This window comes from Simochromis diagramma, unplaced genomic scaffold (genome assembly GCF_900408965.1).
Source record: "Simochromis diagramma unplaced genomic scaffold, fSimDia1.1 OVJJ01000816.1, whole genome shotgun sequence".
NCBI classification, from domain to species: Eukaryota; Metazoa; Chordata; class Actinopteri; order Cichliformes; family Cichlidae; genus Simochromis; species Simochromis diagramma.
In genome coordinates, this window is record NW_024386908.1 from 1254533 (window position 1) to 1268451 (window position 13919).

Sequence of the window (13919 nt, forward strand, 5' to 3'; positions counted from 1 at the left end):
CACCTGTCTTTATAACGTTGCTTCAGTTTCTTGAGCTTTGAGGCCCTTTGTTTATGCACAGATCTCTTGAGGTCCTGCTTCAGCATTTCAGTTGAGTTCAGTTCAATTCAGTTTTATTTATGGGGTGGCAGGTGGCAGAGCAGGTCAGCCACTAATCAGAAGGTCGGTGGTTCGATCCCAGGCTGCCTCCCGGCTGCATGCCAAATATCCTTGGGCGAGATACTAACTCCATGTTTGCCTACTGGTGGTGGTCAGAGGGCCTCGCCTCTGTCAGTGCGCCCCAGGGCAGCTGTAGCTGCCATCACCAGTGTGTGAATGACTGAATGTAGTGTAAAGCGCTATACAAATGCAGGCCATTTATTTATACAGCCCCAACTCACAACAACAGTCGCCTCAACATGCTTTAAAATGTAAGGTAGACCCTACAATAATACATACAGAGAAAAGCCCAACAATCATATGACCCCCTATGAGCAGCACTTTGGCGACAGTGGGAAGGAAAAACTCCCTTTTAACAGGAAGAAACCTCCGACAGAACCAGGCTCGGGGAGGGGCGGGGCCATCTGCTGTGATTGGTTGGGGTGAGAGAAGGAAGACAGGATAAAGACATGCTGTGGAAGAGAGACAGAGATTAATAAGAAGTATGAATCAGTGCAGAGAGGTCTGTTAACACACAGTGAGTGAAAAAGGTGAGGCCTGGACTGAGAATACTTCGGTACAAAGAGGAGTTTATGGTCAAACTCAGTGACAGCAGGTACGATGAAGTGTTTGTGCTGATATCCTGTTTGGTTTTCTCCAGACGTGGTGCTCAACTTCAGCATTGTCCACCCCAAGGACATTGTTCCAGAAGTCTTGTGATTCGTTGCTGCCAAGTTCTTTTTAGACAGAAGAGGGTTTTACCGGTAAGCTTTGCAAACAAGCCACACTTGTTCAGTCTTTTTCTAACTGTACTGTTGTGTACAGCATCTTACATGCTAACTGAGAGCTGCAGAGGTTTGGAGCATTGTGCATTCTGTCCTCGTTGGGATGTCCACTGCCTGAACAAACAGAGGGATTTGTGACGGTGTTTTCAAAGAAATCCATCCAGGAGCTGAAATATTTCAGTCTGGACCAAAGTAGAGGGCTAAGAGCCCACTGCCTGTATGCATATAAAAATATGTCTCTATACCAACTTGCCTTAAGTTTGTTTTTTTATTCCGACTTGGTATGTGGTGATGTAGGACAGCGTCTGTGTACAGTAGAAGGTGAGGCTGTCTGCATCTTCCTCTCCCATTAAATGTAATTCAGCTCTGCACAGGCAGGTTGAGTGCTACTAAGCACTGCTTTCTCTCACTAATGTGGGGAAACTACAGCTAACAGCACGACCCAATAAGAGGTCAGAGAAAGCTGCTCTCCCTTTGGTGAGAGTTTGGAAAATGTTGACTGATTTCATCTCGCAGCTGAGCTTGGTCCTGTTTTTCTCCAGATAGTCCACTGGTCTCTGCTGGCCTTTTAAATGCAGCCACATTCTCTCTTTTTTATTTATTTATTTATGTTTTGATGCCATTCTGTCTGGAGCCCCTAACTTCAACTTCAGCTCTGCTCTCTGGAGGGAAATTTGGTTGGCTGCCAGAGCTTAAAATACTCATAAAAGCATCCCACAAATAGGACAATGAAGCTAAGATATAACTGGAATAAATAACAGATGAGGGTCAAAGGCACTCCTGAGAGATAAACCCCAACATCAGGAGATTATTCAGACTTGCTGTTGACCCTCCGAGGCTATAAAAGCGTATTAGTTACAGTATGAGTAAAGTACCAAATGGAGGGAGTCGTACCACATTAAAACATTTAATACTTTGAAGAAAAAACCCTGAAATGTTTCTTCTTTGTTTTGGGCAAAATTAAACAGCAAACTGTATTTTTGCAGCAGCTTTGCTCATTACCACAAATAATGTCCTTTCAAAGGATTTAATGAGAAGGGAGGCAGGTAGAGACACTCCATCAGCTTACTGAAATGAGACGTATTCACCATTTCCTGTAATTGCTGTGATGTGCTGTGTGTTAACGCTCAAAGACTCTACCAATAATACTGAATCTAATTATGTTGTTGAAAAGGTTTGCTGTTATTTATCTAAACAAATAAATAAACTAAATAAAGGGAGATGATTACCGATAGTACTTAATTCTTCAAATTATGTATATAGGCAAAAATAATAATACATCAATGCTATACCTAAAAAACAAACAAACCGTCAAAAAATGAATTGTGTCAAATATATAATATATAGATATTAGGGCTGTCAACATTAACACGTTAATGCGGCGATATCATGATTAACGCAATTACAATTTTTAACACAATCAACCCATCTTCAGCGCAGAATGACTCAAAATCCCAGAAATTTCTCTGTCAACTCATTTCGGTTAGTTTGTCCAAAGTTTGTCCGTCCTGCGCTCCAGACGGGTTGATTGCATTAAAAACTTTAATTGGCTCTACCAGCTGATTAATATCACCCCCCCCCCCCCCCCCCCCTTTTTTTTGTGTGTGTGTTTTGGGGTTTGTTGTTTGTGTTTGTTTTGGGTTTCTTCTTAGGTTTTGTTTTGTTTGTTTGTTTGTTTTTTCAATTTTATTTAAGCGTGTGTGTGTGTATTATTGTATCTGTTCATGTAAGAAAAACTAACAAATATGTGAGGGGAACAGATTGTATTGTCATTGTAAACTAATGTCTCTCATTAAAAATAAAACAAAACAAAAAAAACCTTTAATTGCGTTAATCGTGATGACACGTTAACATGACAGCCCTAATAAATATACAACAATGGACAGTTACATTCATGAAAAACACACAAACAAACAGCAGGTCATTGCTCCTATTTAAGGCAGCATATAATAAATAAATAAATATATCCCAATACCAATATGACAACTGCACAACATATAAAAAAATTGCTCAATCAGAGAAATGGCGAAAGATCTAAATCATCACTGAGTCCTGGTAATTTAGTATCATTTAAGGTAGCAATCCAAACTGCCTCTTAAAGTTCTCTAAGTCAGCTGAGTCAAATGATAGCAATGATTTAATAAGTGCTACCTTAAAGGCCTCGGCCACACAGCCCATTAATAAAAATAGACTGATCAGATTTTACATTCAAACATTCATTGATGGTTTGGGCTGAATTGTTAAAGCATTTAACAACAGAGTCTTTTTATAACAGGAAAAACTCCATAAACAGCAACATGCAGCAGCATGGAGGGAACTTTAACTGCTGAATTAAAACGCCAGCATGTTCAAATATCATCCAACCGTCTCGGCTGCAGCTCCTTGAATATGACCAGTGTGTAACAAACAAGAAGTTTTTGGACCTTTTCTTTTGAGGACAGTTACATCCTCGGTATTGTCTGTCCCAGGTTGAAATGCATAAACGCACTCAACAACTGTCTCTGAGCTCATGTCAGCAAGTAACCAACTGATAAAACGATATAACCCTGATCTTTCATAAGCTCAAGTTTTGACCTTGGAGCGGTACAGCTCGCTACAGTTCGCACCATTTACAGGAGCAAATCTGAAAAAGCCACACCGGTTATTCATCTCTAGAAATGAGTATTATAGAAGCATTAACTGTGAGATAAAAACTATTCAGATCACTGGGAAGCTTCTTTGAAGTAAAAACTATCCAATGAGATTATGTTACCATTACAAAGGAGTTTTGTATATTTCAGGTTTGCCTTTTTTTCTGCAACAGCAACTTTTATATGCACCAAAAATAGATCCTTATTTGATTGGAATGACCTACTTAGTTTGACACAAGCATCATGTTCAAACTGTACACCTGTAAACTGATTAGTCAAATCTGGGCCAGTTTGTAGAGTCAGTGGCTCTGCAGGACATTTAGAGTGGTCAGTATACCACAAACACTTTGCCTTTGACTTTGATGGAATTAACAAATCTCAGAAAGTTGAGACGGGCAACAAAAAGCTGGAAAAGTTAGTAGTACTATAAAGAAAGAGCTGGAGGGAAAGGTTGCAGATATTTGGGTTAATCAATAACAAGATCAGGTATAACAAGTGTATGATTTTCTCAGAAGTAAAGATGGACGGGGGTTCACAACTATGTTTACAAATTGCAGAATAATATTTGTCAACATAACATTTCTCGATGCATCAATCGGCTCCTTATGAGGGGGCCTAAGGATGCCTTTCAAAGAGTCACGGTTCTGTCATCACGTGGAAATCAGCGCCTGGGTTTGGGATCACTTCCAATCTCAGTCTGTGAACACAGTTCACTGTGTCATCCACAAATGTAGGTTAAAGCTCTGCTAGGATGAAGATATCTGTGAACAAGAGCCAGAAAACTTTAGGCCAGAATTTAAAAATGAAAACTGCTGTGGTCAGAATAAAAATGTGAAATTTGTCCTCCAGACTAAAGAGGAGTGAAACTGTGTCCTTTGTTATCAGCTCTCAGTTCAAAACCTGCATCTCTGATAGCATGCAGGTGCTTTAGTGTACCATCATTGCTGAAAGGTATAGAGCAGGGGTGTCCAACTCCAGGCCTCGAGGGCGGGTGTCCTGCAGGTTTTAGATCTCACCCTGGGTCAACACACCTGAATCACACGATTAGTTCATTCCCAGGCCTCTGGAGACCTTCAGGACATGTTGAGGAGGTCATTTAGCCGTTTAAATCAGCTGTGTTGGATCAAGCACACGTCTAAAACCTGCAGGACTCCGGCCCTCGAGGCCTGGAGTTGGACACCTGTGGTATAGAGCAACATGTACTACCATCCAGACTATTTCTTTTCAAGCGAAGCTCTCGCACATTTTAGTGAGACAATGTTAAACTGCATCCTGCATCTAGTACAACAGCACAGCTTCATAGTAGAAGAGTGTGGGTGCTTAGGTGACTTGCTTGCACTCCAGATGTTACATCAAAGAAGACCCAGGAATGTTGAGCAGTTAGAATCGTCTATCAGACAACAATGGAGCAACATCACAAAAGTCCAGAAGCTGGTCTCCATGGTTACCGGACGTTTCTGGACAGCTGTTTGAAGAAGAGGGAATGCTACGCCGTGGCAGACATGACACTGTCCTAAAGTGTTGCTGTCATGAAACTCAAATAAGCTAAAATCTTTCCCTAAATTGGTACATTTTCTCATTTTCTATTTGATATGTTTATTATGTTCTTCTGTGAATAAAATGTGGCTGTATGAGGTTTGCAAATTGTTGCACTTTGGGGATTTTTACTCTCATTTTGACACAGAGTCCAAACTTTTTCCTAACTGGATTTGTAGAAGAAGCAGGTTGACCTAAAGAGCGGGAGGAATGAAGGGGCATGAAAAGCGGGATTAACTGTGCAGAGACTGAGATGGAAATCAAAACTGAGGATTAAGCTGAGAATCGGAAGAAGAGTTTGGGTCTTAAAAAGACAAAGATGGATATAAAAAGAGGTAAAGGGGCTGGATTAAGAGACGACAGATAGGCATGAGGCGCTGAATGGGGCAGGAAGTATGCAGTAATCACTCATATCAGGTCAAAAGCTAAACATGAATTAAAGACTTTGGGAGTAGTTATATAAAATGTGAATGACAAATGAGGTCAGACTTGGAAGCACATGCAGAGACTTGTTAAAGTCCACTTTGCTTAATTTATGATTAGTGAAATGGAGCAAAATAAAACGCCCACAAAACTGATGTATTAAACATGAATATTGTACAATATAGTGACTTTAAGTTAAACATGCCACAAGTCCAGCTTTGTGTAGTTATAGCTCAAGAAATCAGACTTTATTTTAATGAGAAGTTTGTGCAACAGACATTTTGTATGTATTATGTTAACGTTGTAGCTGTTAGTCTTAAAATTAAGATCTTTTTGCTCTAATCAAAGTAAAGCAATGATTGCTTTTCTAAAGACCTTTGAAAAAAGTAAGAGACCTCAAGGTTAACTCAGCAATACGCTGATTCATTCAGTTATTCAATAATTCATTTCTTCTATTCAGTCGGTGAGTGAGGATTAGATCGTTTTTATGCAAACCCAGCCTCCCTGTTGGCTGCCTCACAGTATTTTGCTGGTACATACAGTATCATCTATCTATCTATCTATCTATCTATCTATCTATCTATCTATCTATCTATCTATCTATCTATCTATCTATACACACTTTTTTTCTTTACACATTTAGCTCCCATTTCTAGTAATTTCAGCATAAGCTTCGTAGCAGTCAGTACATCCACATGCTGATCTGAGCTGACTGTCAGGCAACAGATGGTCATCTTAATCTTCCTCATCATCCCCTCCTCCAATAACACTACCATTATAGCATAATGGTGTCTGGTCTGACCACCAGAGACACAAGATTGATGCAGCGTGCTTTCTCCTCCCAGAATAAGATAAACACTGAAATCAGCTAATTTGGTAGCAGCTTTTCTTTTTACCATGACAAATCAATAGGTATATATACAGATATATATCTATATAGATACACACACTACCAGTCAAAAGTTTGCAGCTAATGGTTAATGGTTTTAATGTTGTTTTTTTATTTTCATGACTATTTACGTCGTAGATTCTCTCTGAAAGGCATCAAAACTGTGAATGAACACATAATGAATTATGTAGTAAATAAAAAAGTTTGAAATAACTGAGAACATGTTTTAAGTTTCAGATTCTTTGAAATATAAGCCCTTTGCTGTGATTACTGCTTTGCTCACTCTTGGCGTCCTCTCGATGAGCTTCATGAGGTCATCGCCTTAAATGGTTTTCCAGCAGTCTTGAAGGAGTTCCCGGAGATGCTGAGCACTTGTTGGACCTTTGGCCTTCACTCTGCGCTTCATCTCGTCCCAAACCATCTCCACTGGGTTTAGGTCAGGTGACTGTGGAGGCCAGGCCACTCCATCACTCTCCTTCTTGGTCAAATAGGCCTCACACAGCCTGGAGGTGTGTTTGGGGTCATTGTCCTGTTGAAAAATAAATGATGGGATGGCGTGTCGCTGCAGGATGCTGTGGTAGCCCTGCTGGTTCATGTGTCTTTCAATTTTGAATCAATCCCCAACAGTGGTGACCACTGTTGGGGATTGATTCAACAATCTCCAACAGGACACTCCTCCTCCTCCGTGCTTCACAGTGGGAAACATGCATCCTTTCACCTTTTCTGTGTCGCACAAAGACACGGCAGGTGGAGCCAAAGATCTCAAATTTGGAGTCATCAGACCAAAGCACAGCTTTCCACTGGTCTAATGTGTATTCTTTGTGTTTCTTGGCCCAAACAAATCTCTTTTGCTTGTTGCTTTTCCTTAGTCGTGGTTTCTTAGCAGCTGTTTGACCACAAAGGCCTGATTCACACAGTCTCCTCTGAATAGTTGTGTGGTGTGAATGAGACACAGCGGGTCCAGATCACAGTTTTGAGACATCTTTATTCATTCCGCTGCCGCAGCTCTCGGCTGGTAGCTGCACACACATCATCCACTACAAGTGTTGTGTGCTGGATTGTCTCGGGGGCATCTTTACACAGCCTGTACCTGGGGTCTTACCTGGTGTGATGGACCCCAGCCTCTGTGGATCTTGTGCTCAGAGCTTGTTCCTGTGCTGCCATGATTAGTGCCTCTGTGGTGTCTTTCAGTCCAGCTTTGGACTTCTGGATGTTGCCACTTCATCTCCTTCCATGATGGTTCTTCTCCCTGCTCCTCTCCTTTCTCAGGTTTCTGCTGTCTGAAGTATTCATTAAGCATGTAGTTAATTGCAGCCATCTTCCTGATGTACATGGCTGTTTGCTGTCTCAGGGTGCTGGACTTTGGGTGAAACCCTCCATGCACGGTAAAGAGCTTCCTCGTTTGGTCAGCTTATGATCTCAGTGGGGTAAATTATGCTTTGAACAACAGTGACATGGGATTTTTAATTTGTGATGGTAGATAAGTTTATAAATGTTCCTGGCTAGTGTAGATGGGTGCAACGTTTAGTGGGATATAAACAGAAAGCAGTCTTAGCTCTGTTAAGTGTTTATTTTAGACATTACTCGATAGAACTAGTCCCACCTCGTTTGAGGTTTGAAACAGCAGGGAAATGGGAAGACAGGGATAGACACACAGATCAGGTTAAAGGTCACGTTTTTAACCCCACAGGCTGCTGTTGTTGACTTGGATGGAGAACAGACGCCTCCCCACAAACACAGCCGCACACGTACAGTACACTTATGTTTACTTTACTGTAACTCCTTCGTCTTCCCGTCTCATGAGAGCTGAAAATAACCACCTTTCCTTATTGCCATGACAATGTCCTTCATGTCCAATGTCAATATCCTACCTAAGCTTTCATTCATTACTAAAACAGACTCTTCTCAGCAGGTGCGGCGTACCCATTTTAATGCAATGTTCTCTTTTTACTGTACGTTTATCATTTGGGATATTATTCATTCAGACGAGTTGCAGGAACTTCAGATGGCAAATACATCTAAAAACAAATCTCCAAAATTCACACTTTTCTCTAAAACCAGATAAAATTAACCTTTACATTTTCATATCATCAGCCTGGATATTTTTTTTAACAATTTCATCATCCTAGTGACTAAATGCAAGAGGCTGAAAAGGAAAGGAGAACTTATTAATTTCCAGCCTCCTTGTATGGACAAAGTGCCTTTTTTTCCATCCGTTGTCATAGGTCTACTCTCCCAGGCTGTGCTGTAAATGCTGTTTATGCAGAGTGTTTGAGTTCGCACCGATTGCTCTCTGAACACTCATTCATCAGAGCACTGTCAATCAACCTGAGGAAATTGTAGGAACATATTTTACTGACACAGATGTTAATGCGACATGTCGGAGAGGAGAAAGAGGCAGCTTCAGAAAAACAGCTGTTGTGTTGGAGTTGAAAAGCAGAATGTGGTTCATTATAAGATTTTCTTTCTATTTCTTCCTTCACTGGAATACAAAGACACTGAAATGATAGACCCATCGGCCTCGTAGGTCTTACTGCATTTGCTTGATGACACTAGTATTTTTTCCTCATTTAATTACAGTCAAAAAAGATCCCACAATTTCATGTAAATAATATGTTGACAAAAAATAAAATAAAATCTAAATTAAAAAAAATATAAAATCCTGAAACTATCAATATACATTACTTTTGTAGCCATTGTCTTATATACAAAAGGCCTCTATGCTATAAGACTCTAATGTTATTTATCTATTTGCATTACATTTTGTGTCATTAAAGAAACTGAAAGCTACTTTATTTCATTCACATAGCTTGTAAGAAACAAACTGCACAAACATGAGCTGTTAGCTATTCTCTCAACCCGCTCAGAGCAGACTACACCTGCCACATTCATTGCAATGAACATTTAAAACAGCTGTTTGATATAAAACAAGGATCACGCTGAGAGTGCAAACTTCTATAAGGCAAGCAGCTTTATTGACATTCCAACCATGTGCAGTGCTACAGTGCACAGTGAAACGAGACAACGTTCCTTTCAGACCACGGTGCTACAGATGACTTATAACAGACAATCAACACAGGACGACATAAAGTGCAATGTCAAAAACTGCAAAAAACCAAAACAAAGACAGTGCAACACCAGACAGAACGATACAGACACAACAGTGCAATAGAAATGTGCAAAAGACTGAGTATTGTGCAAAAATTCACTTGGTGCATGAAAGCGTGTGTGTGTGTGTGTCATTCGGGTCACCGAGTGTTCAGGAGTCTGACGGGGGGAAGAAACTGTTTCGCAGTCTGGCAGTGAGGGCCCGGATGCTCCTGCATCTCTTGCCAGAAGGCAGCAGGATGCAGAGGGTGTGATAAGTGTCTGTGATGGAGGGAAGGGTCCAATGATTTTCTCAGCTGCTCTCACCATCCATTGTAGGGTACTGCAATCCGATACGTTGCAGTTACCAAACCAGACGGTGATGATGTCCCTCTGTAGAAGGTGGTGAGACTGGGTGGAGGGAGATGGGCTGTTCTCAGCTTCAGCAGGAAGTAGAAATGCTGTTGGGCCTTCTTGGTTATGGAGCTGGTGCTATAATATTTTAAATCTTTATATGGTGCTTTCTATATGTTGAAAATGCACACTTCACTTGTAAGAGTCATAGTTTCTAAGTTATAAGTTGACCTTTTTGTGTGTTTGCAGACAGAATGACACGAACACAAACTGAAAAAAACCTCCTTGATGGAGGCAGTGATAAAAAATTCACTATAGCCTCACAGGAAGACTCTTCAGGTTGATCCTAATGTCACTTTGTTATTGACCAAGGCACAAGGCCCTGAGGTGCTCCATGATGACTCCACTATTCTTAACATTTAGGACGGGCTGATGGAATAAATGGAGAGAACGAGCTCCCCTGCAAGGATCAATAAAGGATACCTGACCTTACTTACCCTTTCACTGGACTGGAGCCTTTTCATAGATAAAACAAAAACAGGACTGAACTGTCATGGTCCCTGTGCCTCCCCGGCCAGCCCAGTGTGGCCACAGTGTGGCCTTGCTCTCTCTCTCTCTCCTACCTGTCTGCCTGGGCGGAGCTCTGAATGGGCTCCCGCCCTTGGCCCACGCACCTGCAGCTGATCTCCGGTGGTTTGCAGCTCTTCTTAAGCTACTCGTCGCTGGAATATTGAGTAACTCTCGTTAGCATTGCCTGGCTTCATTGCGATTCTGTTGTTCCCGTGCTTGCCTCCGACTTACCCTCGTCTGTTAATAGGTTTACCTGGATCAGCCCTTTTGTGACCCCTGGACCCCGTGAGCGTGAGTGGGCTGCTTGTGTGGAGATTGTTTGGACAGGGAGCGGAGCAAGTGCGAAGAAGTGTTTCCCCAGCCTATTGATCCCCGGGACCCTGGTGTTTCCCCCCCTTCACGTGTACATAGCGCACCAGTGGGATTAATAAAGCATTGTTGAACCGTGCTTTCTCAGTCTGCGCCCGAGTCCGTTCCACCACCGTGACATGAACTCCATCAACACACATTACATTTAGCTCTACCGCTGGCATTCATGAAGACAAACATTTATAGGCATAAATGAAGAGACAGCGCAGTATGATTTCCCTCAGTGGTTTAATGGAATCTACACACAGCCTAAAACTTGGCTCTGGTATAACTCTCTGTCTATAAAGTGTTTCGCACATAATCTCAGTAAAGCATGCTGGATTAGCAGCATATTATAGGCTAATGCAAGAGTTTAGGGTTGATTCTGTAGGAACCTTTTAGCATGTTCAGGGTCTGGGTCATGTGACCCAGTGTTTTCTTGTGTTTTGGTGTCTGTTGTGTTTATTATTATGATTATTTTTGGGTAACTGGTTAGTTAAGATTTCATTCTTATTACGTCTCTGAATTTACTTATGAACAGTTTAATTCCTTGTGTATTAGGTTCATCTCGTGTCTTTGTCCACTGTGTCCCTGTCTCTGTTCATGTGTGTGTCCTTGTGTCTGCTTCCCCCCTATGTTGGTTTTGGTGTTGTGTGTGCAGTCTGTAAGTCAGGTCCCCGTGTCCACAACTCCCTCTGTGTGTCTCAGTGATGTCTTTTTCTCCCTTCATGTCATCAGGCCATCAGGTTCTCTGTATTTGTTTCTTAGTTATGTCCGTGCTCTGCCTCCCGTTTCTATTTCCCTGATGTTATTACAAGCCTGCGTGTCTTTGTCCCCGTGCTTCCTGTTTTATTTTGACAGTCTTGCGTCCCACATTCTGTGTGTTCAGATTGCTTCCTCCTGTCTTGTCTTCACGTTCATTCGTCCCAGCTGCGTTCCCGTGTTTCCTTTTCCCTCGTCACCCTCGTGTGTATTTAGGTGTTTAGCCGTCTTTCGGTCCGTCAGATTGTCTGTTAACCTTCCGCGTCTCCCCGTGTTCCCAGTTTGTTTGCTTTATGTTAGTTTTCCCAGTTTAGGTTATTGTTCAGTTTCATGTTCTTTTGCCTTTAACGTTTTGTTTTGTATTCTTTTCACCAGCCTTTTCAAACGGCTCGCTTTTTGTTAGTATCGACGTTTCCGCGTGTGATTTGTCTGCGTTTGGGTCCACAACTCTCCACTCCACACGGCCAGCGCACACTGGTGACACTACAGCTGCGTGAGTGTGTGATTTTTAACCTGATTCAAAATTGTTTGTAAAAACGCGCGAGTGACTGACTATATGGGTCATTTTTTTTCATGTATGGACACTTGACATTGACATGTACCACTGAACTATTTGTGCATCGCTGTGCTCACCCGGAGCTGCAGACAAACTGTCTGCTGATTGAAATAACAAACCTGTCAGGCTCTTGGATGGTTACTTGCTCTCTCTCAGACTGCAGGTCTGCAGAATCAGAATGGCGCACAAACCACTCCAGGTCAAATTTAAGATCCAAGCATGATGGAAATTCAGTTGCAACAACCTCAAATTGTGCATTTACACTTTATACTTATTTACCAAGAAAAAAGGATCGTAGTGACATTTAAAAAAAAAGAGTAAGTAATAGCAAACGAATGACTCAGATCATTCTATTTAACATTTTCAACATGAGTGTTAAATATTACAAATAGTGAAGTCTTAAATGAAGTCTTTCATTAAATATTACACAGCCCTTTAAATAACATGTACTCTGAAGACAGTGAAATGTCTGTTTTTCAAGCTGTTTTTATTCTGTGTGCGTTTGTGTGTGTGTGTGTGTGTGTGTGTGTGTGTGTGTGTGTGTGTGTGTGTGTGTGTGTGTGTGTGTGTGTGTGTGTGGATTGACCTGAGGCACCTGCCTGACATGATGAGCTTAAACAGATGGTGCACAGAGTGTGTAACGTTTTTTCATGATGTTCTCAGCCCTTCTGAAAGAGGTAAGGAAAAAAGGACATTTGTATTTGTTCGATCATTTCTTTGCTGTAAAAAGCTGGATGTGTGACTGATGAATAAGTCAGGCTCCACGAAGGTGCAATTTTGTTTTTGTGAGTATCTTCAGTGCAGATGTGAAAGAAAGTTTTGTGTCCCACACTGTTTGGTTCTCTCTGTTTGTGTGGAGTCATCTAAGCTTAGACTGAACATCAAGCAGGAATAAAAATGACTAAAGTGTTGCCCCCACATTTACTTGTATAACCTGTATTGATGCCAGCAATTATGAGTGGTGTGTGTGTGTGTGTGTGTGTGTTCACACATGCAGGGTTATGCCAGTGAGTCATGTCTGGAAATCCTGCTGTGAGGACTGACAGTTAAACTCAGAGAGAGTGAAGTAGCAGTGTGTAGGCAGCACCTCTCAGCACACCTCACACACCGAAAAGTAAAACAGCGCACGCTTTCTAAATGAGACATGAGCATGTGTGTGAAGAGCAGTTATTTATACAGCACTACACTCATATTTGTTTAATGTCGCTTTATGAAAAAAATCAGAGTGTGACGCAGTTGGTCCCAGAGAACATGATCTGTCATGATCGGTAATCAGGGTAAAAAGTGTGAAATTAGCAATTTCAAATGAACTTTCCTGAGCAGCAGTCTGAAAGCACAGTTAACTCTTCCCAACTTTTCTGCTGCAGATTTAAGTCCGGAGATACGAGATGGATTTTGTGTAGTTGTTTTTCCTAACAATGGAAACTATTCCGTCATCATCCAAAGATCGTTTCTGTGGTTTCTCAGGCTTTTTTGTATTTCTTCCTTATAAAAATGTAACCAATTCTCGATTTGCCAACTTCTAAAGCTTTTGCTATCTCTCTGATAAGTTTACTTTCCTGACTAATTATAGCCTCCATCCATCCTCATATGTAAAATTACATTGAAAAGCTGTAAAATAAAAATGCAACACCTTAAATCAACTTCAGGTACTACATCTGCTTCCTTACCTGGCCATAAAACTGGCTGTCAGTTAGCTGTTCAATTAATATTGAGCCTCTGCACTGTGTATAAAAAATGTTGTAATTCCTGAACAGTTATTGCAGTATTTCTGTTGAATCCCTTGAATTAAAGCTGAAAGTCTGCACTTCAATCATGTGTTGGCTATTTGATTAAAATGA